The sequence below is a fragment of the Pan paniscus genome, chromosome 18 (assembly GCF_029289425.2).
Source record: "Pan paniscus chromosome 18, NHGRI_mPanPan1-v2.0_pri, whole genome shotgun sequence".
Lineage (NCBI taxonomy): Eukaryota > Metazoa > Chordata > Mammalia > Primates > Hominidae > Pan > Pan paniscus.
Genome location: NC_073267.2, coordinates 96,235,466 through 96,259,319, shown reverse-complemented (window position 1 = coordinate 96,259,319; position 23,854 = coordinate 96,235,466). Strand labels below are relative to the sequence as shown.

The 23,854-nt window shown below is 50.5% G+C and overlaps 1 long non-coding RNA gene across 1 annotated transcript in view; it reads left to right on the top strand.

Annotated features, from left to right (window-relative positions):
- The window catches only part of LOC103786488 (uncharacterized), a 34,315-nt gene that overhangs the window by 8,756 nt on the left and 1,705 nt on the right, over nt 1–23,854 (top strand). Inside the window, exons 2-4 of the long non-coding RNA XR_004666961.3 lie at nt 20,635–20,700; nt 21,313–22,197; nt 22,884–23,427. This is a non-coding gene — a long non-coding RNA (uncharacterized LOC103786488). The remainder of the gene's footprint in view (nt 1–20,634; nt 20,701–21,312; nt 22,198–22,883; nt 23,428–23,854) is intronic.

The window sequence follows — 23,854 nt, the reverse complement described above, 5'->3', positions numbered from 1 at the left end:
GGTGTCATAGAGACTGCTCCTCTGCTCCTCAGCCTAAGGGTTGGAGCGCTCCTAGCAATGTAAATAACAAGCGCGTTATCCCCGTCTTAACGATGATTATTTTTGCCTCTCACCTTGCCACTCAGTGCTCACCTTGTTACCAGCCAGCAAGCTTTCTACCCTCTAGAATTTAAAAATCAAATGGAGGCGAAAACATAAAGTAACCACTCAAACTTTCTAGTCCTTTTATTTTGAAACGTATTTTCTCAATGTTTGCAATACAGCAAATCTTTAACCAATTTGATCACACAGAGATCCTAGCGCCTATTCGTTTTTAAAAGTAATTTCTGTGGTTCACTTGGTTTTCATATGTGCTCTGCATTTCTCTACCCCAGTGCCAATTAATTCTCATCCTGGGGATTTTTTCCTAATAGTTAGCAATTAATTACCTGCAAAAATTCTATCCCTGACATGGGTAGATGTATAAGACCCGCTATTTAAAAAAGCGTAAACCTCAACATATTTTAAATATTTTGTTATATACCCAAGGTCAGCATTGATCCTTTTATCTGGCCTCTCCTCCCACCTCCCTTAGGGTTTGAAAACCTCTTCGTTCCCACTGGCAGCTGCAGGCGAAGCTTTCTCTCAGTGGGGTCGTTGTTTTTTTTCCCAAAATTGAGCTGAGATCCATTTAATGCACCATGAAAACTAACTTAATTAGGAATCAAATTCATTCTTTTGTGAGACCAGCGGTAAGCGTCCAACACTCCCTCCGCTGCCGCCCCCACGTTTTTCTGCGTTTTTTGCTAAGCCGCCTCTGCTGAAGTCCGTGACTCCAGGGCAGCCGCCCCTCCACCGCTGCCCACCTGCCCCTGACTTCTCTCTCTCTCTCTCTCTCTCCTTTTTAAGCAGCCGAGGCGCACTCTGGTTTTGCAAGTCTGACATTCTTTACGTCGCCTTCCCGGAAAAATTTGTCCAGGGCTGGCGTTCGGCCGAGGCGGTGCATCTAACGCCCGGGAGAAGCAGAGCGCGTTTCTTTTGGCGTGGACCTGGGACCCCCGCGGGTTCCAGGGGCGGCACCCCCTGGGGTCGGCATTGGGACCTGGCTGCGAGGCAGCTCGGCGGCCATGAAGGCGCCGGCGGCGGCGGGAGGGTGCCAGGCAGCCCCGGCTGGTAACTGCTGTTCTAGCTCTGCAACCGAGCGCTCCTTTCCACCGCGGTTTGGGTTAATGATGGGTCCTGCTGGCGTGAACGCCGTGTTTATTATACCTTCACCAGCCCAGGGGAGGGGTGCGCGCCTGAGCGCCCGGGGTCCAGGAACGCCAGAGCTGCAACGCCGAAAATTTTTCAGGCTGGGAAAAGGTCTTGGGGCCCCCTCATACACGCCTTTTTTGCACTCGCTTGGCCTTGACTTGGTCAAGGGCGGATTCGGCCTGCTTTCAGGCTGGGGGGCCTCGGGGCACCGGGGTGCACCTGGGGCCCGCCCCCTTGGGGAGGCACCTTCTGGAAACCCAGGCCCCGCGCGTCTCCCGCCGGGACTGCCCCTTGGGCGGTGGTAAAACTGCCCAGGCCCCGGGTATCATGATCTTACTCAAACCCCAACCCCTGCCCGCCCCAGCCAGTAGGGGAGAGGGTTGGGAGTGGGAGGCCTCGGCGCTGTTCTCTGGATGCAACTGAGATTGCCGCTAGAGGCTGACGCCTGGGTCGGAATCCGAGGTAGACGAATCTGGGGTGCTGGAACCGTGCTTTTCCCCGGAAAACCCAAGAAATGCACTTACAGTGCGAGATTGGTTGGGGCGTGTCTATAGGGGCAACGGGAAACAGCGAATACTACGGATTATGTGCTCAGGGAGGGAAAGCAGATCGAAGGTCCATTACTTGCACATTTCTACCTACGATTTGGGGCCTGAATCATCCAGGAAACCGGCTTTGTACTCCACCTGTCTGTGCCAGTGTAGACGGAGTCTGGGGCCGGGGCCAGCTGATTTTCCATTGCAGTCCCCCAAACCCTCCCAATTTTAAAAATTTGGTCGGGTGCGGGCCGAAATTGGGGTACAGGCGGTGCGGGGGTGGGCGGGTGGGGGACGCGCAGATGTGAGACTCCCAGGTTACTGTAGTAAGCTCTATTTGGGGCGGGGCGCGCCCGCGGAGACCCTGCGCGGCGGGAGGGACATGTGCACAGGCGCGTGGGGGTGGGGTGGTTGTGAACCAGGGAACGCAGACCCCCGAGAACCGCCAGATAGTCGCTGCGTCCACTTAACCCGGCGGCAGAGCCCTCCGCATGATTGCTCTTCCTCCACCAAAAGCCCACCCCAGCAAGCGTGGGCCTCCAACCCCAGGCCGGAGGTCCCAGGCTGCGTCTCACCTCCCGCCCCCTTCCCCCGTCCCCGCCTTGCGTCCGGCTTAACGAAGACCGCTCGGGTTCCAACTCAATTAGCTCGCTGCAGAGGCTGCCGCCGGCGTCGAGCTCCTCCAGCAATTAGGGGCGCGCCGGCTGGGGCCGGGGGCGGGGGCGGGGCGGGCAGGTAAAGACGGAACCAATTTGCCTAGAGGGTTTATCAACAAGTGGCTTAACTAGGAATGTGCGTTGACAACTCAGCACCTCCGTCGGGGCTCCGGCGGCGGCGGAGGGCCGAGATGACAGGCTGAATGGAGGGGCGGGGGCGGGGGGCGTCCTGGGAGCCGGGAAGACCGAGGCTTCAGAGCCACCCGAAGCCACCTCGGCCGAGCCCCGCGCGCGGCGTGTGCCGAGTGGACCGGAGCACCCGGGGCGCGTTGCCGGGACTCGGGGCTCGGCAGGCGGGCGAGCACTGGCCGGTGGGCGCTGGACTGTCTTTCCCGACGAAGTAGGTGGCCGTGTATATTTTTGTTCAAGTGGTGTTTATGTTAATGAAAAAAGGATGGAATTACAAACAGCCAGCCGATCGCGCCGCGGCCGCCGGAGACTCGCCGCGCTCTCGTCCCAGGCCCAATCAAAGGGAGCGCGCTCTGGGCCGCTCTGGGACCTCCAGCAGAAACCTTCTCCCCCCTCCACCTCCTCTAACTGGGTGAAATTGTCCTGCCCGCCTCTCTAACTTTCTCCAAATCGAGAACCCTCTGTTTGCAATCAGCCCCCTCACCTCGTTCCCCCCACCAACCCTCGGTAGCGCAATCAGGTTTGTGGATAAGAAAAACCCTAATTTAAGTCCCGCAGCTCTTTTTTTTTTTAAGGAGCACTCAGATAACGCTTCCGGGACACACGGATGCGGCTAGAACTCAGCCTCCCTTATCCCCTTCACCGCTCTGCTCCTTTTCATTTTCGTTTTTTTCTTTGTTTTTAATAATATAATTAGCCCGGATTTTGACATTATTTCCTGGGCAGCTGCCTTTTTTTTTTTTTTTTCTGGGGCTAAGCAATTAGATTTTCTAAAGGCCCTACCAAGTCCTTCCATCCCGAGAGAACTTTTTTTCCTCGCCCCCTTTTCCGGAACCCACTGCCGTCTTTTCCTCCGTGGATAGGCAAGGACCCTGGCGGTGCTGCCCTCCTTTGCTTTGGTTAGAGGAGAACGGCCAGCAGGAGAGACAGCCCGACTTGCAGCAGCGGGAGCGAGACTGACCCACGCGGCTGGGTGACCTGGGCCGTGGCTGGGGCCCTGGGACAGGGTCGGTGTTTCCTGGGTCAGGGCAGCCAGGCTGATGCGGGCACCACGCCTTTGGGCGACCACAGCCCGGCGCTTCCAGGTCCGGTCCAATTATCAGACACCGCATAGCTGCGTCTCCACAGACAAGGTGAAACGGAGACTCGGCGGGTGTCTAGCCCAGTGGAACTTTCAGAGCCGTGTCTAATCTTTTCCTAGAGGAACTTTGACTGGGGAGATTTGGGTTGTCCGCCCTGTTTTCTCTGGTGGTCGCCATAGTCTGCTTGTGTAGATGCTGTTCCCTCCCTTTCTGGCCAGTTCAGCCTGGGTGTGGGTTCATTGGACCCCCGCCGGCCTGCAGGTGGAAGGCAGGGCCCAGAGAACACCCGGCCTGGGTTTTCCACCTGGAGAGATGGACCTCCTGGCACCGCTGGGGCGCCATCCCCCAAGCCCTGTTCTGAATCTCTGCTTTCCCCGTTACTACAAAGAAGACCGACACTGCTTCAAACACGCTTTGAAGGCGGTGCTCACCAGCCTGGTAATCAGATTAACACCCCGGCGGTAAAGAAGTCAGTCGATCCCAGGAAACAACACTTCACAAGGAAGAGGAGACATCGAGAGATAGATAATTACTGGACCAAATTAAAGTTTTGCTTGTAAACTTTCTCCCCCATGGAAGGAGAGTTGTTCTGAGGGTGGTTCCTTCCATCTCCTCCAAAGTTGACGTAGCGATAATGCGCACAGCACAGGGAGTGAGTTACTTGGGGATGAGGCATTTCTTTGAGGACTTTGTCCCACTTTCTCTCCTCTGCCACCACAGAGGAGAGCAGCAGACCCCTTGATTGGGGGCTGGGAGGTTGCTGCCCCCCATCAAGGATCAGCCTGGGGGCTGCTTCCAGGGCCTTGGGTAACAGAGTGGGTCAAGCATGGGGAAGGCGAAAGGCTGTGTTTTTATCTCCAGATCAAAGGATATTGAAGTGGAAGGTGCAAACTAGGTGTGTAGGTGCATTTTTGAGAATAGCAGCATCACAGTTTCCACCAGATACAGCAAGTCCCTAACACATCTCCCTCCCAAATAAAAACGACCAAGACAGAATAAAGTGCGCCTAAGTCACAGTTATCGGGCACCTCGTTCTTTCAGCGAACTATGATTTGTCAAACCCGTGCGCACCGCTGACACTCCCTTGACGGGTTGTGTAGCCTTGACGTTGAGCAGCCGAGGGAAAAATCTGAGAACAGACAGGGGCGGGAGCGCGAAAGGCCCGCGCTGCCACAGGCCTGAATCCGCCCCTCTTCTTCGGGCCGTGGAGGTCACAGGCCCCGGCTGGCCTGTGTTTTCCGAACCGAAGCTCTGGAGTTGCACACCCAGGGGTGGGAGGCCGGGTGCAATTGCTCCGCGGAGCCCCTCCTGCTGGGCCAGCCGCCCTGCTCAGCTGTGCGCTGCAATTTGTCCGCCAGCGAGGGTTCCATTCTCTGAATAACCTTCAGCAGGTGCCGGGGCTGGTCCTCATCCCCGCTCCCTCCGCGCCCTCGGCGGAGGGATAGACACAGGAACGCTTCACACTGATGTTTAATCTGTCGTGATGGGTGGCCAGGCATGCGCCCAGGTAGCCGGCCTCGCGCTGGCTCACAGGGGTGGGGTTGGCCTTTTCTCCCAGTGCTTTGAAAGGAAGGGCGGCAAGCTAAAGAGGGAGCGAGATAGAAAGGGCCGCTCCCCAGGGGTAGGGGGCTCCCTAATGCGGCCACACCGGGGTGTTCCAGGGGCAGCCCTGGCCAAAGACTGCACCTGGCTGCTCTAGGGCGCCTGCGCCCTCGAGCGTCTCAGCGCCCCGGACGCTGCGGGAGCCGCTTTCTCCACCCGCGCCACTTTCTCTGGGGCTGGCAAATGCCAGATGCTGAGCCCTGAACTCGCCTGCGAGCTGGTAGGGCCCCTTCTGCGCGTCCCAGCCATTTATTCCATCCTGCAATTAAACCCGAGGTCAAATATCTCCTTAACGACGCTATCAGGCCAGTGGCTCATTATGGCGTATATTTAGCCATAAAATATGGGTTGTAGTGAGGAGGAGATGAAAATTATTGTGTTCTGGGAATGAATCCTTTTAGCAGAAACCAGAGCTGTTATTTACCACGGAGAGCTAAGTACAGGCTCAGTCTTCTAAGCGACCCCAGCAGGATCAGCTGCTCCTCCAGGCCCTTTCCGGCTGTGCCTGCGCCCCCGCCACAGGCCTGGCACCGGCGCGCTGCCTCCACGCCGCTTGGTGCATCCCAGAAGGAGCCGCTCTGGTCGCGGGGGAACAACATCCTTGTGGATTAGGGCGCTTATGGATGGTGTTCTGTCTCAGTTCCCAAATTCAGAGCTCCCTGCAGCCCACTCGCCTGGTCTGTAGTGGGAAAGCCTTTGGCAGGATCGTAAGACGGTGGTGTGCTAGCCGTGGCTTGCTGTGGAACTATCTGGAGCTTGGTAGAGTCGGTATATCCGGCTTCTAGGGAGGCTCTGCTTCTGGCTGCCATGGGCAGGTTAGTTAACCTCTCTTGACTTCAGTGACCTCATGTGTAAAGTGGGGGAAAGGCCATGCCTTCTCCCGGAAAGCTTAGGAGAATTTAATCCGACGTTAATGTGAAGCCTGTATAGCCCAGTGCCGGCTGCAGAGAAGTTTAGTTCATGGTGGCCAAAGGACAAATCACGAGGAAGTGCATAAAAATAAGTCTTTGGGCTGCTGATATGAATGCATGAATGAAACCACTCATGTAAGGGGCTGTGAGTGATTTGGAGTCCAGGATTGGACAGCCTTAGGTTTCGGTGGGGCCCAGACCATCACCAGCTGTGCCCACCAGCTAGGGTAACTTTTTTCCCTTGTGCAGGATCCCCACCTGCCTGCGGGGTTGGACAGTCGCAGCTTTGGTGGGTGGGGGGGCAGACCATCACCCCGGGCAGTACCTGCCCTGGCAGCCTGTTCAGAGTTGCCGTGATTTGCTGAGATCATGTTCTCCGGTGATCAGCGGTGCTCGCCATAAGAGGAGTTGCTCACACATGATCCTGTTCCCTGCTGCCCGTCCTCCCAACCCCCGCCAACATCCTGGATGTCCAGGTGGCCCCAGTTGGAACCAGAAGCCTCCAGACACACCAACAATGCTCAGCTTCATCCTGGCAGTGCCGGGGAGATGGAAATTGTGTGGACAGGGACATCCCCAGATTTAGCCTCTCAGGAAGTGGCCGGGTGACCCACAAGCTACAAATATTTGGGCGAACCAGATGAGGGAGTCCCCAATCTAAATGTTTGCCCAAGGCCTCCAAGGGGGCAGATTAATTATAAGGTTAATGGGCCCCCCAGGCAGGGCAGTTGTGTCCTAGAGGAAAGTGGCCATGTCCCCCACCCCCACTGGCCAAGGCCCAACTTTCTTGGCTTCCAAGCTGAGCAAGACACCAGACCTTCCATCCCTTCCCTATGTATGTCCTGCTTAGAGATTCTGGGAGCTCCTGCCAGATAGTTGCAGGCTGTGCTGGGACAAGAACAGAGTCTGCAGACACATCCTGTGGACACACACAAACACAGAGACACACACACCCAACAAGTCCCCTGACACTATCTTCTTAGGGCAGCCTTCTTATATCCATCGGAATACAGAGTCAGCCACAAGTCCTGGGCAGCTTTCTGAATTTCAGTCCTGGCAAGGAGAGGGATGCCCATGGCCCTTCCTGGAGTTTCCTGCCACTCTGAGAGGGAGGCACTGGGTGGCAGTGCTGTGTGACCGTGGCCACGTCCTGCTCCATCTCTGGCCCTCTGTTTCTTCTTCTGGGAAATGGGGATTCTCTGTTAACCCTCTGGAGACCAGGTCTTCTGCCTGTAGCATTTGATGGTGCCATCCTTTTTAGTTTAATCATTTTGTCTCTGCAGTGTCACCTTCATCACCACCACTGTCACCTTCATGAAGCACACACCAGTTGCTTCACAAGCATTTAATCATCACACCTCTCCAAGGCAGGTGGTATTATCCCCATTTTCCAAGTGAGGGAATTGAGGTTCAGAGAGGTTGAGTAACTACCCAGGGACACACAGCTAGTGAGTGATGCCACACGTATTACCTCTCTGCATCATTTGTGCTCATTGATAGGTGATTAGAGATCTGTGTGGGATTTGTTTTAGTGACCCTGGCACCCATGGCTAGGGCAGGGGTTCAGGGGAAATGCAACAAGTTTAATTATGTAGATCCACCGTTTAACTTAGAGTTTCTATTAAACAATGCTGCAAGATGTAATGTTTCTTTGGGTTGCATCCTTTATTCCCCGGGAACTCCAAGGAGGGAAGATAGGCTGCAGGCAGCCAAGGGCTGGACAGACTGCTGGGTGGCTCCACTCATCTTCCTTACCCTCAGGTGTGTCTAAAAGCTCCAGCTCAGACCAAGAGGGGGCCATGTGCGAAACAGGCATCACTGCCTGGAACTGGCTTCCTTGCTACTGCTCAGGTTGTTTTGTGGCTGGGAGGGTCCCCCATCTGAGATGACAAATGTGACATATACTCTTGGAAGTACATGATCTATTAGTCACAGCAAGAGAATCTGCCATGCAAAGCCTTTATTTCATTGGAAGCTTGTTTACTGTCCGGCGAGCTGGCTGCTCTGACGAGAAGCCACAAGTACAATACCCCGATTGTGTCCTTCAGGACCTCAAAATTGCAGTTCTTACACAAACTCAGTTCTTGCTGTGAGAAAGGTTTTCTCTGTGCTTCTTCGCCTCCAAAAGTGAGATTGAATGCTTTCCTTGTGTCAGGCTTAATCAAGCAGTGGAGGCAATAACGGAAGACGCAGGAGGATTAGGCTCGCTCAGGCAATCTTTTCCCTTTGGGGATCATACTTGGGCTTGTTCTTTGGATTTAACACAGACGCTTATAGCTGACCTATAGAGAGACAGACACTAGGCACGGCCAGCCAGCAGCTGGCCACGGGGAACCCTTGCTCAGTTTGCAAGGCAGTGCCCGATGTTTATGAGGCACTCCCTGCGTGCCAGGCACCACGCAGAGTGCTGAGTCTATGATCTCACTCAATCCCCGAAGCAGTATAATGAAGGATGCTTCAGATGTGGACATGGAGGGAAGGAGAGGTTCTGACTCACCCAAGGGCACACATTAGTGAGTGGTGGAGCCAGGTCTCACACAGGCATTTGGTTCCAGAGCCCAAGTTTGCAGGACACCTGGCATGTGCTCATTGCCACCACTGACGTTGAACATGAGATGCAGGGCACGTGTGCAGGATGAAGGAGCATCGACAGTAGTGCAGGGGATTGAGGCCTGGACTGGGCAGTGTTAAATGAAATCATTAAAGTTATACACATCCCATTTGTGGTAACCAGTTGACTGCAAAGCACCCTAGAATCACTCTTGAAGTTCTAACAATTGCTTTCCAAACAAAAGAAAGGACGGGCGTGTCTGTTTGTATGTGTGTTTTAGGGCTTGTGACTCATCTGGAGCATCTGTTCCTCATAAGAGCACTTTTCCAAACAGGATTTGTGAAGAGGTGACCCAAATTTCAAGACAATGTTGGATGCAAACGGATTTGCCAGCAATTGCATCACTGTCAAAACCAGCTCTGCCCGTGTCTTCCGAAGATACCAAGTGAAATATGTGTAGATGGGATTTACATCTGAAAAACCAAGGCAGGAGGCCATGGGAAGGGACGGAGGTGGAATAGGACTGGACAGGAGCTGATAAATGGTTGTTGCTGAGTACTGGGCAGATAGGGGTTGGTTATCCTATTATCTTTGCTTTCATATATTTTATTTTTTCTGTAATAAAACAAATTAAAATCACCTGTCGTGACCTCACAGGGGCCAGTGTGGGTTGTGGCATGAGGCAGGAAGCTCTGCAGAGTTCCTTGGTCAAAAGGATTAATTACAAAAGAACTCCACGAACACCGAGAAGAAGAGAAGGGAATCCTGGCATTTAAAGCCACAAAGAAACTTGATATGGTCTTGTCTCCTTCTCTCAACTGACAGTGAGAAACTGAAGACCAGAGAGGGTGAGTGGTTTACCCAGTTTGGCACAACTGACCCCAACCTAGCCCTCCATGAGGACTGAGTGCATGAGAGATCCTGAGCCACAGCCACCCAGCCCTGCTCCTCTCGAATTTCTGACCTACAGGAAGTGCAAGAAGTAATGAAAGACTGCTGTTTAAAGCCACTGCATTTTGGCATGATTTGTTATGCAGTCATAGATAACCAGAAAACATCGGATTTACATTTTAAGGTAAACTTTTTATTGAAACATCACATACACACAGAGACGTCCACAAATTGGCTCGATGAGCTTTCTCAAAGGAAACACATTCTCTGAGCAGTGTGCACATCCAGACACATCATCTCCATCCTCCAGAAGCCCCCTCCTGTTACCGCCACTCACAGGTCACCCGTCTCCTGACTTGCAGCCACAGACATAGTCCTGCCTAATTCTGAACGTGGTACAAACGGAATCATACAGAATGGGCTTGGCTTCTTTCACTCTGGGCTGTGTTTATGAGCATCACCCAGATTGCTGCATGGAAGCCGTCGTTTGTTCATTTTCACCACCATAGAGTATTCTACTGTTGATGGGACACAGGCTATTTACTCCTTCTACTGTTGAGGGACACATAGTTATTTCCAGCTGGAGACTGGTATATGTCTCTTGGCTACCTTCTGCATGCATTTCTGTTGGAGGTTGTTTCAGGTATCTCTTAATGTATAACAGACCACCCTCAAATTGAGTCCTTGAAACAATTACCATTTTCTTCTTTCTCAGGATTTGGTGTATGGGATGGGCTCAGTTGGGCAGTTCTTCTGTTCCATGTGATGGTACTGGGGCTGCAGTCATTCAGAGGCTCAACTGGGCTGAACGTGCAAGGTTTCTTGCTCACGTGGCCATCAGTGGTGCTGGCTGGTGTTGGGAGCTCCACTGGACTTCTGTCCAGAGCTCCTCAGCTCACCTCTCTGTATCCTTGCCCTGTGGCTCAGGCTTCTAACAATACAGAGGCTGGATTCCAAGAGGAGGGAATTAGAAGCGTTCAGCCTTCTTAAGACCAGGATTCAGATGTCCCAGACTGTCACTGTATTGACCGGAGCATTTACAGGCCTGCCCAGTAATTTTTCCATCTTGGGCAGGAATGGGTGGCATATGCTGGGGGTAGGGGTAGCATTGTTGGGGATCATCTTTGGAGCTGTGTGCCAAGGAGTAAATTGCTGGGCTGTTTTCTACCTGAGGAAGTCCACTGTGCTTGCTTGTGGAGAGTGGATTGTGTGCTCAGAGTCCACAAGGATTTAAGAATCCGGGCCCTGCTGCCCTTGCCTCAGCCTGTGCATTAGGGCCCGGTGGTGAGAGCACTGAGCCATTGTGAATCAAGGCCCCTCCCTCGACCTGCATTCTAACAGGCCACAAGAGCTTGCTTGATTTTGGTCCTAGGCTCCTGCCTGTGGGTTGGATTCCAGGGGCACTCTCTCCTCCACAAACCAGATGGTGGCAGGTACATCCCCTCAATGGAAATTGCCCACACTTCACCCTAAAGACAGATCCTGCTGTTCAGCAACAATGTGAGTGGCCCACACATTTGTCCAGCATGAAACCGTTTGCAGATTCCTTTCCAGTACACAGTCCCATCAGCCGGTCACATCACGATGACAGCTCCTCGAAGCACCTTTTGGTTTGCAGTTGTGTAGCTTAGAAGTAGGAGCCTGCACGGCTTCAGGAATTCACAGAAGGAGCACACTTTGCGGTTGGAGAAGTTAATTACAGGAATATCCTGCAACCTGCTGCTCTGAGCCTGTGCACCTGGGGTGTTTCCCTGGAGGTCCTGTGTATGAGGATACTCATCAGCATGGGGTTTGGGAAGCCTAGCACTGGAGACAACCTAGGTGGTCCTCTCCAGGGGAGTAGGTAAGAGCCCTACAGCAGTGAAAAGCATTGAAGGAAAAGTGTGTTCAGCAGCGCTCTTAATCTGATCAGAGCAGCCTGAACACATTCTAAACACAGGGCATTTAGAACTAGGGTAGAGGCACTAGAGCACCATAGATACAAACTCAGATTCTGAAGGTAAATGCCCAGGTTCAAATCCAAGCCCCCTCGCCAAGTGACCACGACTCCCCCGAGTCACCTGACCTCTGTGTTTACATCCTCAAAGTTAAGTAGTCAGGAAAGGGGGCTTGGGGCTTGCCACATGGATGGTTGCCACTCTCCTTTGCAAAGTGTAGTCCCCAAAAACAGGTGGAAGAGGGAAGGGTCCAATTAGAAGGCCGAGTACCAGCTGCCGTGAATATGCCAGAGCTGCTGGCTAGTGATAAATAACTGAAACCCAGGGGGACAGCAGAGCTAGGGTGACCATACATTCTAGGAAAGAAAACATGCCTGTTGTCCTGGCTTTTTATCCAGGTTAGACAAAGATGGGCAAAGAAAATAATTTAGAAAATGGTAGAGATGGGCACAGAGAAAGGGCACTGAGGGAGGCACAAACAGAAGGCCAAGTGATGGTGGAGGCAGACATTGGAGAAATGCCTTTACAAGCCGGGGAATGCCAAGGATGCTGGCAACCCTGGGAGTGGGAAGAACCGGGAACACACCCTCCGTCAGAGTCTCCAGAAGGAACTGGCCCTTCATCACCTTTCGGACTTCTGGCCTCCAGAACTGGGCAAGAAAATGTTTCTGCTGTTGGAGGCCATCCAGCTGGTGGTCATTTGTTATGGTTGCCACAGAAAACGAATATAGATTTAGACATCTAATTTGCATATATAGATGTGCATGTGTATTTGTTAAATAAAAGATAAAGCATGATAACTCGATGGACAACGTTACAACTCATTAAATTGTGTTGGTTAAAAAAAAACGATAGATATCACCCACACATTTTTATGTGCTGGCAAAGAGAAAAAAATCCAAGACTACATAGGGTTCCTCTTATTTTAATTATTTTATTCTTTTAAACAACAAACAATGTGGCTAAAGCAAACAGAAATTATTTTTTCATGAAACAAACAGAAAGGGTTCAATGCACTTAAATGATCAACCATCCCCACCAGCGTGGAAACAGGGCTGGGCTTGCAGACAGTGATGTGTGTGGTGTGCATCTGTGGGGTTTGGGGTTTTGCTTACTTTGAGGGATGGGAATAGAAGCCTTTCTGAGAAATGCACACCCAGGAGCGAGTTCCTGGGCCACAGTGCTGGCTCCCTGCTTACTGGCTCATGGTGCAATCTGGGTTTGGGGGCAGCTTTGCTACAGGCAGGAGCCTCGACCCTTCGGAAAAGGATTCCACTCCTGAGACCCCATCTGTCCCTGAGTCTCAGGACACACCAACCAGAAACTGCAACCCTTCTGTGTCAAGCAAACAGCACTCATGCCTTTGAAATTCCCCAGTGTTCCCAGCACACCTGCAGCATTTGGGAACATTGTTCTCAGTATTCTCTGTGCTCATCTACTTGGATGCCAGACTATTATCATCATCCTCATTCTACAGGGGAAACTGAGGCACAGAGAGGTTAAAGTCACTTTCCCACTGTAGGACAACAGGACTAGAACCCCAGAGCTCCACCATCCAGCTGAAGGAGGAAGGGGGCTTAGCTGCGTGGAAAGGGGGCGCCCCACGGAACTCACCCTTGGCTTCACCTTCACCTGTCCTTGGCCGGCTCCGTTTCCCCTTTCTATCTTCCTGGGTCTCAGTTCAAGGGCCACCTCCTCAGAGGGGCCATCCCCACACCAGGGCACCCTCCCCCAACTCAGTCCTCCCCAGTTTGCTCTCTTCGTGGTACCTTACTTGTCACCGTCTGAAGTTATCCTGCTTTTGTCAGGGTCCCGCGGGCAGGGAATATTCTCTCTTGTTCCTGGAGGTCGTTGCCTCCCCAGCACTTAGCGGAGTGCTGGCTCCCAACTCCTGGGTCTGCATCCTCGTGGACCGAGCACACAGTGCTGATGGAGACACGGGGGGCTGGGGCCCTGACCTCAGCCTCTGACATTTATATCCACGTGTGGAGTGCCCGGCACATCATGTTTAACCCTCGATGGGAACAAGACAGTTGCTCCATTTTGATGTAAGAAGAGGCCAAGTCACCTGGCCCAGGTCACGCAGCAACAGGTGAATTGAGAGCCAGGCACCCCTGACTCCTGAGTCCCAGGCTGCAGCCTGGTCTGAGGGCTGGGAAGACTTAAGGAAATTCCAAGGGAACAGTTACTCTTTTTGTTAGGAGTCAATAGCCATGAGACCAGGATGCTGGATGCCCAGGGTCTCGCCATCTGGAGGTTTAGACAGAGGCTCCAGAAATGAGGCGACAGGCATGAAATCACCCCACAAAGGCAAGGCCATCCAAGCAGGACACCCCATGAGAGGGAAGTGGGTTCTGCCCCTGCCTCAGCCTGCAAGAACAGGACAGCAGCAGGGCAGAGGAATGAAGAGCCCCATTCAAGGGCTCTATGGAGCTTCCACAGCATCCCTGAGCCATCTCTCTAGGGCCTCTGGTGAGCATGTGTGCATGGGACACTAGGGCCCTATTTTTTTAAGCCACTGTGGTCAAGTCTCTCCTACAGCAGCTGTACGTGCTTGGTAACTAACATACGCTTGAATGTCTGGCTCCTTTTGCATTTCCTTGAGAGGCAGGAGTTCACCCCAGGAAGGATTATGATGTTATGGTTGGAATGCAGAGAGAAAGCTTTTGATTTCCAAAACAGGCTATTTGAGTCTGTGTCATCCCAATAGCCCTGATGTCTTGACGAGAAAGTCCTGCATTATGACCACCTGCCCTTTCTATAGCAGGAGTCAAGATCTCTGAAACAGGTTGTGGAGTTTCACAGAACCCACAAGTAGAGGAACCCCTGCCTGCATCTGCAATGGGAATCCTTCAGAAGGGAAGGCTGAGAGGAGCGAGGTGAGGCTGGGTGGGTGTGGCTGGGTGGGGTGAGGCTGGTGTTCTCAGGGTTAAACCTCATGGGGTAGATGCAATCAGAACCCAGGAGGTCTGAGGACTGTGGGACATCCAAGCAAGTACCCTGGACTACTCGTCCATGATTTTCAGATAGAGCCACGCTCTCTTCTGCAGGAAGGAGACAAAAATTTCCGAGATGGCAGAGAAAAATAGTCACCCTGTTGTGGGAGTGCCCTGAGGCTGCCAAAGAAAATTACCACCACAAACTTGGTGACTTAAAACAACGGAAAGTTATTTTCTCATAATCCTGGGGGCCAGAGCCTGAACTCAAGCTGTCAGCAGGGCTCTGTTTTCCCTGGAGGCTCCAGGGGCAGCTCCTTCCTGCCTCTGCCAGCTCCTGGTGGCTCCAGGCACTCCTGGGCTTGGGCAACTTCACTCCAATCTCTGTCTCTGTGTCTTCCTCTTCTATCTCTTATAAGGGCACTGTCATAGGACTCAGGAACCTCTCCAAACAGGATGATCTCATGTTGAGATGCCTAACTGATAATATCTACAAAGACCCCTTTTGCAAAGAAGACCTCATTCACAGGCTCAGGGGTTAGGATGTGACCATCTCTTCTTGGTGAAGAGTAGTGAGGGCTACCATTCAGCCCACTACACCCAGCAGTAGCCATTCCATGCCCTGCAGCTGCACTGAGATGACAGAAGTTGTTGTAGGAAATTCTTCCATTTTCTTTTCCTGGAAAGCAAAACTAATGCAGGAAGAGGGGAGGAGAGAGTAGGAGATGTGTCTGGAGTATGGGCTTGGCTGCTGCAGTGCAGATCCAGAATAGCACAGGTCTGAATGAGAGGGAAATTAAGTCTTGCTCATTCACTGCACTCCAGGTGTGTAGTGTGCGGGGCTGAGTGGTAGTCCCCTGTGCCAGAGATCCGGAATCTCTTGCTGGTTCCTCTGCCAACCATAGGCTGCTGTACCCATCTGCATGGGTCACCTCCAAGTCCTCTTTCTGGCCAAGGGGAGGGCTGTCCACGACTAATGGTGAGGTTGGTGCATGTTGTCATGGCTGAGAGCCTCCTCCTGGTGCTGTGTATCCTAACTGCCTGTACTCTATTGGTTGTTCAATGTTTGGGCTGCCACCCCTGGTATATCCCTCCCCTTGAAGGCATGACCCAGAAGTTATACCCATCTTTTCCTCTTCCACTCACACCCTATTGGCCGGTATTTGGTCCTGTGACCACAGCTAGCTGCAAGGGAGTCTGGGAAATGTATTCTTTTTTGGAGATGGCCTTTTGCCTGGCAGAAAATTCTAATAATGGATATTGGGGAAATGGATAACTGGGTGATAGCTAACATTCTCTGCAAAGGAGGGGTCTGGCTTTCTGGGACCAGGCTCAGCATCTCCTGGCTCTTCCACTGACTGGGAGATTGCTGGAGAAAGGCTGATGGGTCTTTGCCTGGAAAAGCCCTAGATCTTATGGTGGCCTGGTTCCTTGAGGATAGCAGTTATGGGACATTGCTGGCTTCACTGCTTGTTTTTACACCAGCTGATGCCCACTGCCCCAGCATGACAAGGGTTCAGCTTTCTGTCCTTTGAGATGATAGCCCACTCTCTGCCCATATAGGCGAAGAGAAATGCATTGATTATACACTTTGGTGCTAGGTATTGTAGCAAGCATTTCTCCATGAATTATTGCTGTTTGAGAAGCTGCAGGAACTCTCTGGCAAACTGCCCTCTGCAAAATAGGATGTAAACAATCCCCCAGAGTAGCCTGCTCAAGGCCTTTGGGGACCTGGGGGCAGCCCCCAGCATGAGTTGGCTCTGGGGTGCTATGTTGCCCAGCAGGCTGTGTGAGGTTACCAGCCATAGGAAGGCAAAACCATCGCCTTTCCTTGGCAATATCCTACTTGCATTGTGTGTTTCAAAGCCTCCTGCCAGATCCCAAACCAAGCACGCCCCCTGTCCTGTTCTCTTTGTGGCTCAATGGCAATAGAGAGTGGACCTGCTCTAACCTACTCATTCATTTACTTTTTCAGCAGTCATTCATTTATTCAGCAAATAAGAGTACATTCTAAGGGCCAGACCATGTGCTAAAAGCACCAGGCATCATCTCTGCAGCTAAGCAGTGTGTGATTTTATGGATAGACAGACACAGACACGATGATATCATGCTAAACTGTTATGCTAAAGTAATGTGAATTGGCCAATAAGGATATGGAAATAGGTCCAGTCTCACTAGAACTGTTCAGGAAATGTGAATACTAATCCCCTAGATACCTACTTCTGGGTATATATCTAAAGGAACTGAAAATGGGGCTGAGCTTGGTGGCTCGCACCTGTAGTCTCACCCACTCAGGAGGTGGAGGAGTGAGGATCTTTTGAGCCCAGGGGTTCATTGCTGTAGTGAGCTATGATCACACCACTTCATTCCAGCCTGGGCGATAGAGCTAACCCATCGCTTAAAAAAACAAGAAGCAAAAAAAAAAAAAACAGCAACTGGATCTCAAAGAGATATTTGCACACTTATATTCACAGCAGCACTGTTCACAACAGCCAAGAGGTGGTGGCAACCCAAGTATCCACTGATAGATGAATGGAGAAACAAAATAAAGTAACATTTTTCACCCACTGGATTAAATCTATTATTGGTGGGAGTATCAGCAGCTGAACTCTTTGGTTAAGTAATTTAGAAATAACCTTATAATTTTAAATGCATGAATCCTGTGATACAGCAGTGTCTTATTTGAAAGTTTTGAGAAATGAAAGGAGGTGACAGGTTGGCTTAAGTGAGACAGTGGAACCCCTCAGCACTCTGCCCAGCAACCAGCTAGCACTCAAGAAGTGGCATAGAACCTTATCATTCCAGCAGTGATGAGAAGACATCCCTCCCCTCACACCTCCCAACCAGCTTAGTCATAGGAGTGGTATTAGCAATCAGGGTTTCCAGAGAAAAAGAACACGCACACACACGCACACGCATACACACACAACAGAACACCCCCCACCATGCGTGCACAGACACACACACACACACACACACACACACACACAGAGGTTTACATGGCTGTGGAGGCTGGTAAGTCTGAAATTCACAGGGCAGGCCAGCAGACTGGAAACCCAGGCAGGAGCTGATGCTGTGTTCTTCAAGCAGAATTCCTCCATCCCAGGAAAACCTCGGATTTGGTTCATAAGGCCTTCACCTGATTGGATGAGGCCCACCCTCGCTGTCACGGGTAATCTGCTTCTCTTAAAGCCGGCTGATGGTAGAGGTTAAACACATCCACCACATACCTTTGCAGCAACATTTAGATGAGTGTTTGAATCTCTGGGCACTACAGCCTGGCCACACTGATGCATAAACCTGCCCGTGGCAGGGGCCAAGGTCAGATCACACTGTCCCTGACTGGGTCCCTCTTCCCTGCAGGCCCAGGCTCTGCCTGTGTCTCACGTTGGGCCCAGCCTTGTAGCACCACCACTTAGGATTATACTGAGGTGCTGACTGACACTTTAAGGTTTTTGTCATTCTCCACTTCTGAGCTTATCAATGGGACAAAAAGTCAGAGCCTCGGCCCTTTGCTGGCCTTTCAGCCACCTGGCAAGCCCACAGTTGGACAGCCCCCTCCAGAGAGCGGCACCTTGCCATGGGTGAAGGAAGGGCAGGAAGAGAGGATGAGAACAGCAACACTGAGCATTTTTTATGCACCAAGGGCCTATAACCCGCTTCTGAGTATTAACTTCTTTAATTATACAGTTAGATACTATTATATTGTTACACCCATTTTACAGATGAGGAAACTAAGGCCTCCAAAGGTCAGGCAACTTGCTCAGGTTTTCATGGCTAGAACAGGGAGGGTCAGGATTTGAACACAGGCCCTCTGGCTCTATCTACACTCTGTTCTCTTGATCAGATGTCACTGTCTGTCCCTACGTCAACCTTGGGGCTGACAGCTGGGAGCAGGACGCACACCCAGGAGTCTTAGCCTCAACCCTGAATTCCTCTTTTGACAAATGGAAACCTCATTCCACTCTTGCCGATGCATCTTCTAATCCACAGCAGAACGTAATCCCCATCTCTTTTCTCTGGAATGTTGGGAGAATTTGTGTCTGTCAAATGCTTTGGAGAAATGTGAAAAGAATGTTTAAAATGCCAGATCCTTTTTTCAAAAAAATCAATTATAGGTTTGCCTTTGGGGTAACCCTAAGACAACATAAGATCTCAAACTTTCATCCCACTGGAGTGAAGGAAAATAATTACTCCGTTAGGTTTTCAGCAATCACGCAACTGCCTTGGATTTTACATTCAAATTCCAACCAGGAGGGAACTGCGATCTTGGAGAGAATTCTAAAGAAATGCTGCGAAGGCACAGGTCTCTTCCACAGGGCCCAGGCCTCAGAGCCAGCAGAAACTTTGCAAGTGGCATTTGCAGTCAAAACAATTCTGACAGCTCCTCTGGAGGGGTCTGGTAACTAGACTCTGCAAACTGGAAGAAATTAGCTCTGACTACAGACCATCAGACAGACCCGTATTTAATAATACTTCCCAAACGTGTGAAGCACTTAGTTTTAGAATAACAGGAAGAATGGAATCACCTGGAACTACAGATTTGAGTTTCATTCTGGCCATCATACCCTCCCAGGAGCCTTGCTCCTCTGGTGGCCAAGAGGGGTGGCCGAAGCCCGGTGCCGCTCCCCTATGGCCCCCACCCCAGGGCTAGCCTGTCTTGGAGAAGGGTGACATTGAGGCTCTGTACCCTGCACCCTGGCCTTCTCGAGGCAGAGGTCAGGTCTGCCTGGGGAAGGAGCCCACGTGCCAGCTCGGGCCTGGAAACGTGAGTCTCCACAGATTCCACCAGCCTGTGGGAACGGCTAAAAAATTGCTCCCTTCCTTCTCAGCTGCTCCTGGACAGCTCCAGGAGGCCTTTCCGACAAGAGAGCATTGTGTCCCATTGGAGCCCTCCCCTGTCACAAAGGGGGCCTTTCACGGCTGCAACTGGGGAGGGTGGGGACCTCAAGGCCGGCTTGTTAACCAGCTCTGGGCACAGTGGCTGTGGCTCGAGCTACCGCTACCTGGAACGGGCCCTCCTTGGAGACAAACCCTTTATTTGACTTCTAACAGGGAGCTATCCTGAAGGAGGCCAGCTTGTTTGCTGGGAAGAGAAGTGGTTGGCTACTTACTGCAAACAGATGATACAAAAATTCACATATCCCTTCCGGAATAAGGGCTGTGGAGGGATAGATGGGCTTGTGGTGGGAATGATTTTCAGAAGGATTTGCAAGAGATTGATGGCGCTGGTTGTATCTGGGTAGCTGGGTAGTATGCAGAAGGGACAGGAGGGGAAGAAACTTACACTCTGTCCCTGTGGACTTAGGCATATTGGACTATGTGAACAAATATCTAATTCAAAAATATCCTCACCTTGCAAAAGGCTAAATATATACTCCCATCTCAGAGAGGGAGGGCGGGTGGGGATGGGAAGTCCTGCTGGCTGCCCCCGGAGGCTGGGCAGGGTGTGTGTGTGTGTGTGTGCGCCTGGATGTGTGTGAGAGAGAAGATCTAAAATGTAATGGTTTCAGCAGAATACGGCCCCGCTGTGTAATTAAACCAAGGGGGCTGTCGGCTCCCAGAGTTTAAGCAATTTCATGTGCATTTGGTGATTATGCCTCTCTCCTTGGATAAAAGTGCTGCTTCTATTTTCACCATACAAAATGATTCCCAGACCAGGATGAAGGATCACCTTCCCTGCCCACCTCAGCATGCGGCTCCCTCCAGCTGGCAATCCCAGAAGGCTGGGCTTCTAGTGGGTGCTGGGAGGGGAGTTCAAAACTCCAGGAACCTCTGCCACCGCCTCGGCCAGAGACAGCATGGCAGCTCCGGGTTCTCTGGACTGATGGGGCCACTGTGTTCTGCGTCATCCAAGGACACACATGCTCAGCTGAGCCAGTCTTTTATTGCTGGAGGCGTGAGTGTCCCTGCTCTTTGATCCACCGCTCCTCTGCGGTTTCTTCTGTGACCCATGGGTTATTTGGAAGAGTGTTCCATAATTTCCAAGTCTCTCGGGATTTTTTCCAGATATTTTCTTGTTGATTTCTAACTTAATTCTATTGTGGTCGGGGAACATATTCTGGACATTTAGTCTTTTGCAATGTATTACAACTTGTTTTATGTTCCAGCATATGGTCTGTCTTGACGAACGTTTCACATACAATCACAAAGAGTGACTTTTCTACACTTGCTGAGTGAGTATTCTATATGTTCTATTAGGTCAAGTGGTCGCTAGTGTTGTTCCAATCTTTTATATTTTTACTGATTTCTTTTGCCTACTTCGGTCAACTACTGAGAGGATTTTAACATCTCCAATTATGATGGTTGATTTCTTGGTTTCTCCTTTTTTACTATAAAATTTTGCTTTATGATATTTTCAAGCTCTGTTATTAAGTATATACACATTTAACTATTCACATGGGTTAATATACATACACATGTATTTATTAATTATAACATTAACAAATATTAATGTTTTATTAATTAATGTGTAATTTTAATGTATTAATTATAACATTATAATAATATATAATTATACAAGTATATAACATAAATAGAAATATATAATAATATATTAATTATGACATTAATAAATATTAATGTTTTATTAATTAATATTAATTAATAATGTATATGTGGATGAAATTATGTATACACCATATATATACAATATATAATATATGTACATACAGTACACAGACACACATGTAGAGAGAGCTTGCTCCCCTCTCTGTGCCCCATTTGCTCAGTTTTTAGCATCTCCTCCTCTCTGCACCCTTCCTGGATAACCAGTTTTATTTTTCTAGGATTACTTCATGCACATAAAAGAAAACGCAACTACAGTGGACCCTGAACAACGTGGGTATCAACTGGTTCAACACGGGTTTGAGTCCACGTATCCATTTATATGTGAATTTTTTTCAACCAAACAAGGATGGAAATACCATGTTCGTGGATGTGAAACCTGCACACACAGAGGGCTGACTGTTGGTATCGTGGGTTCCACAGGGCTGGCTGCAGGACTAGAATATGCACAGATTTGATATATTGAGGGGTCCTGGAACCAAGTCTCCGAGTATAGCAAGGAATGAGTGTGTATATATTATTCCTCCTACACAAAAGTTAGTGCGTCATACACACCATTTTGCAGTTTGGCTCTCCCCCTAACAATATACCTTGGTGCTCCTTCCCTGTCAGCCCCCAAAGAGCTTCCTCCATCTTGGTGGCAGCTGTGTGACATTTAGTCTACTACCATTTATTTAACCAAGCTCCATTGATGGACATTTGGCTGGTCACACACACTGGCTGTTACATCATGTGGCCTCTCTCTGTCCCATCTTCTAGATCGCCTCCACCCTGCTTCCCTTGTCCCCACACCACACTCCAGCCCAGGAACCAGCCAAGTAAAGGGAGTACCCTTTCTCTTTTAGAAGGTGGGGCAAGAGGATGGTGGTGAACAGTCCTCACTTGACATTTTCCTTCTTTCACACACACATGCCTTGGCATTGCGTTTGCCTGCATGCAGCTATGGCCTGCAGCCACTGAAGAATGCTCGCATAAGGAGCTCTTCTCTGCACATACCCCGACACAGTGATGGTATCTTGCAGCTGCTGCTTCTGTCCAAGGCACTGCAGCCTACTCGTCAAAAGCCCGAAGCCCAGCTCTGCCAGCAGTGCACTGTGTGCTCTTAGGTAATCGCCTGGCTTCAGGACAATGGGACAGTAACAGCTAACACTGGGAGGGAGGTGCTTATCATGTACCCAGAACTACTCTTAAGAGCGTTGCATATTTAGCCTTATTTGCTTAAAACAACATTTTGAGGTCAGTCACATACTTTCTCCACTGTGTCTTTCTGAGTCACAGAGAGGTTAAGTAACTTGTGCAAGGTCACACTGCTCAGCAGAACTAAGACTCAATCTTAGCAATCCAGATCTAGGTTATTATGAGGGTTAAAGGTATCAGTGAGCAGAAAGCACTTGGACCCAGTACACAGCAGGTGCTCATTAAAGCTTAGCTCTTGTCATCATGACTTGCCTAAGGAATTGGGATATGGCTGGTCTTGCCTAGGTGGGGAGGAAGGAGAACTGAAAAATACAACCCACACTTAGAAAAGTCTAAGATTCCAAATTACTCTGCCAAATTTTTGAAAGCTCTGGATTCATGGAAGAGGGGGAGGGAGAGCAGCTAAGAGCAGCTCCTGCTGGGATCAGGTGGGAAGTGCTGGGTGGGGTGAGTGAGCCCGGGTCACCCTGTTATTACAAGCCCCGCCCGAGAAGCCTGGCTTCCCGTCTGACCTCCGATCGTGCTAGCACAGGGCTCCGTCAACGTGAAATGTGCAAATGATTTGGCGTCCCCCCTCCCTTGCTTTTCTTTGCAGGAAACAGAGAAGCAAAGAAGTTAGCAAGCTTGTTTTGGCAGAAGAAAAAACACAAAATGCCCAACCACAGATCCTCAAAAATATTGCTAAGCACTAATTTTGCTAACATGTTAGACAGCCTTCGGATCTAGGCAATCTTGTTCCTCAGCTGGAAAGAGTTCCTGCCAGCCATGTGATTCCAAATCCACCCTGGACATATGGGGATAATGAGAAAATCAGCTCCGGCCTTCCCTGGCCTTCCAGCCAAGTGAATGGGGGCATCCCCTGGTGCTTCAGCCCGGGGCCCACCCAGAGGATGCTAGCTGGCCTGCAGAGGCCTCAACCGTGCCCTCCTGGACTCAGGTAAGACTGAGGTTTCCATGCCCTCAAAACAATTGTTCAGACAAAAACTCACTGCCCAGGTCAAAGTCACAGCACCAGAAAGCCAACCTGAGGATGAAGACAAAGCTCCTTGTTGGCACAGTCCCCTGATCATTCGAGGTCAGCATCTCCATCAAAATGGACCCAATGCTGAGGCAAGAAGGAGAACATCACTGTTAAGAAGGTAATGAGTCACAAATGCTATTTTGATGGTTTTCTTTGAAAGAAATACACATAACCAAACCAATTTTAATTAAAGATCTTGTCTTTGTAATCAGGCAGCCACAAATGAAGGCAAAACTGCTTTCATGTGGCATAATATACACAGAGCTGAACTAGTTTTCCCATAAAAGGGCAGGTTCTTTTCTTCAAATAAGAAAAGAGTTTGTTCATAACAATATGGGGGATGCAACAGAAAGCTGTCTTTTGCAAAGTATAAAATTGCAGATCCTCCCGTGGAAGCCATTTCTTGATGCTAAACCAATGCGAACGTTTGCCAAACGCACATGCGAGCCGGGATTATCCTACCCTTTGAGATTAGACATGTGATCCTGATTTTTAAGTGAAAAACGCAGCCAGAGGCCAAATAAACATACCTACAAGTACATCGA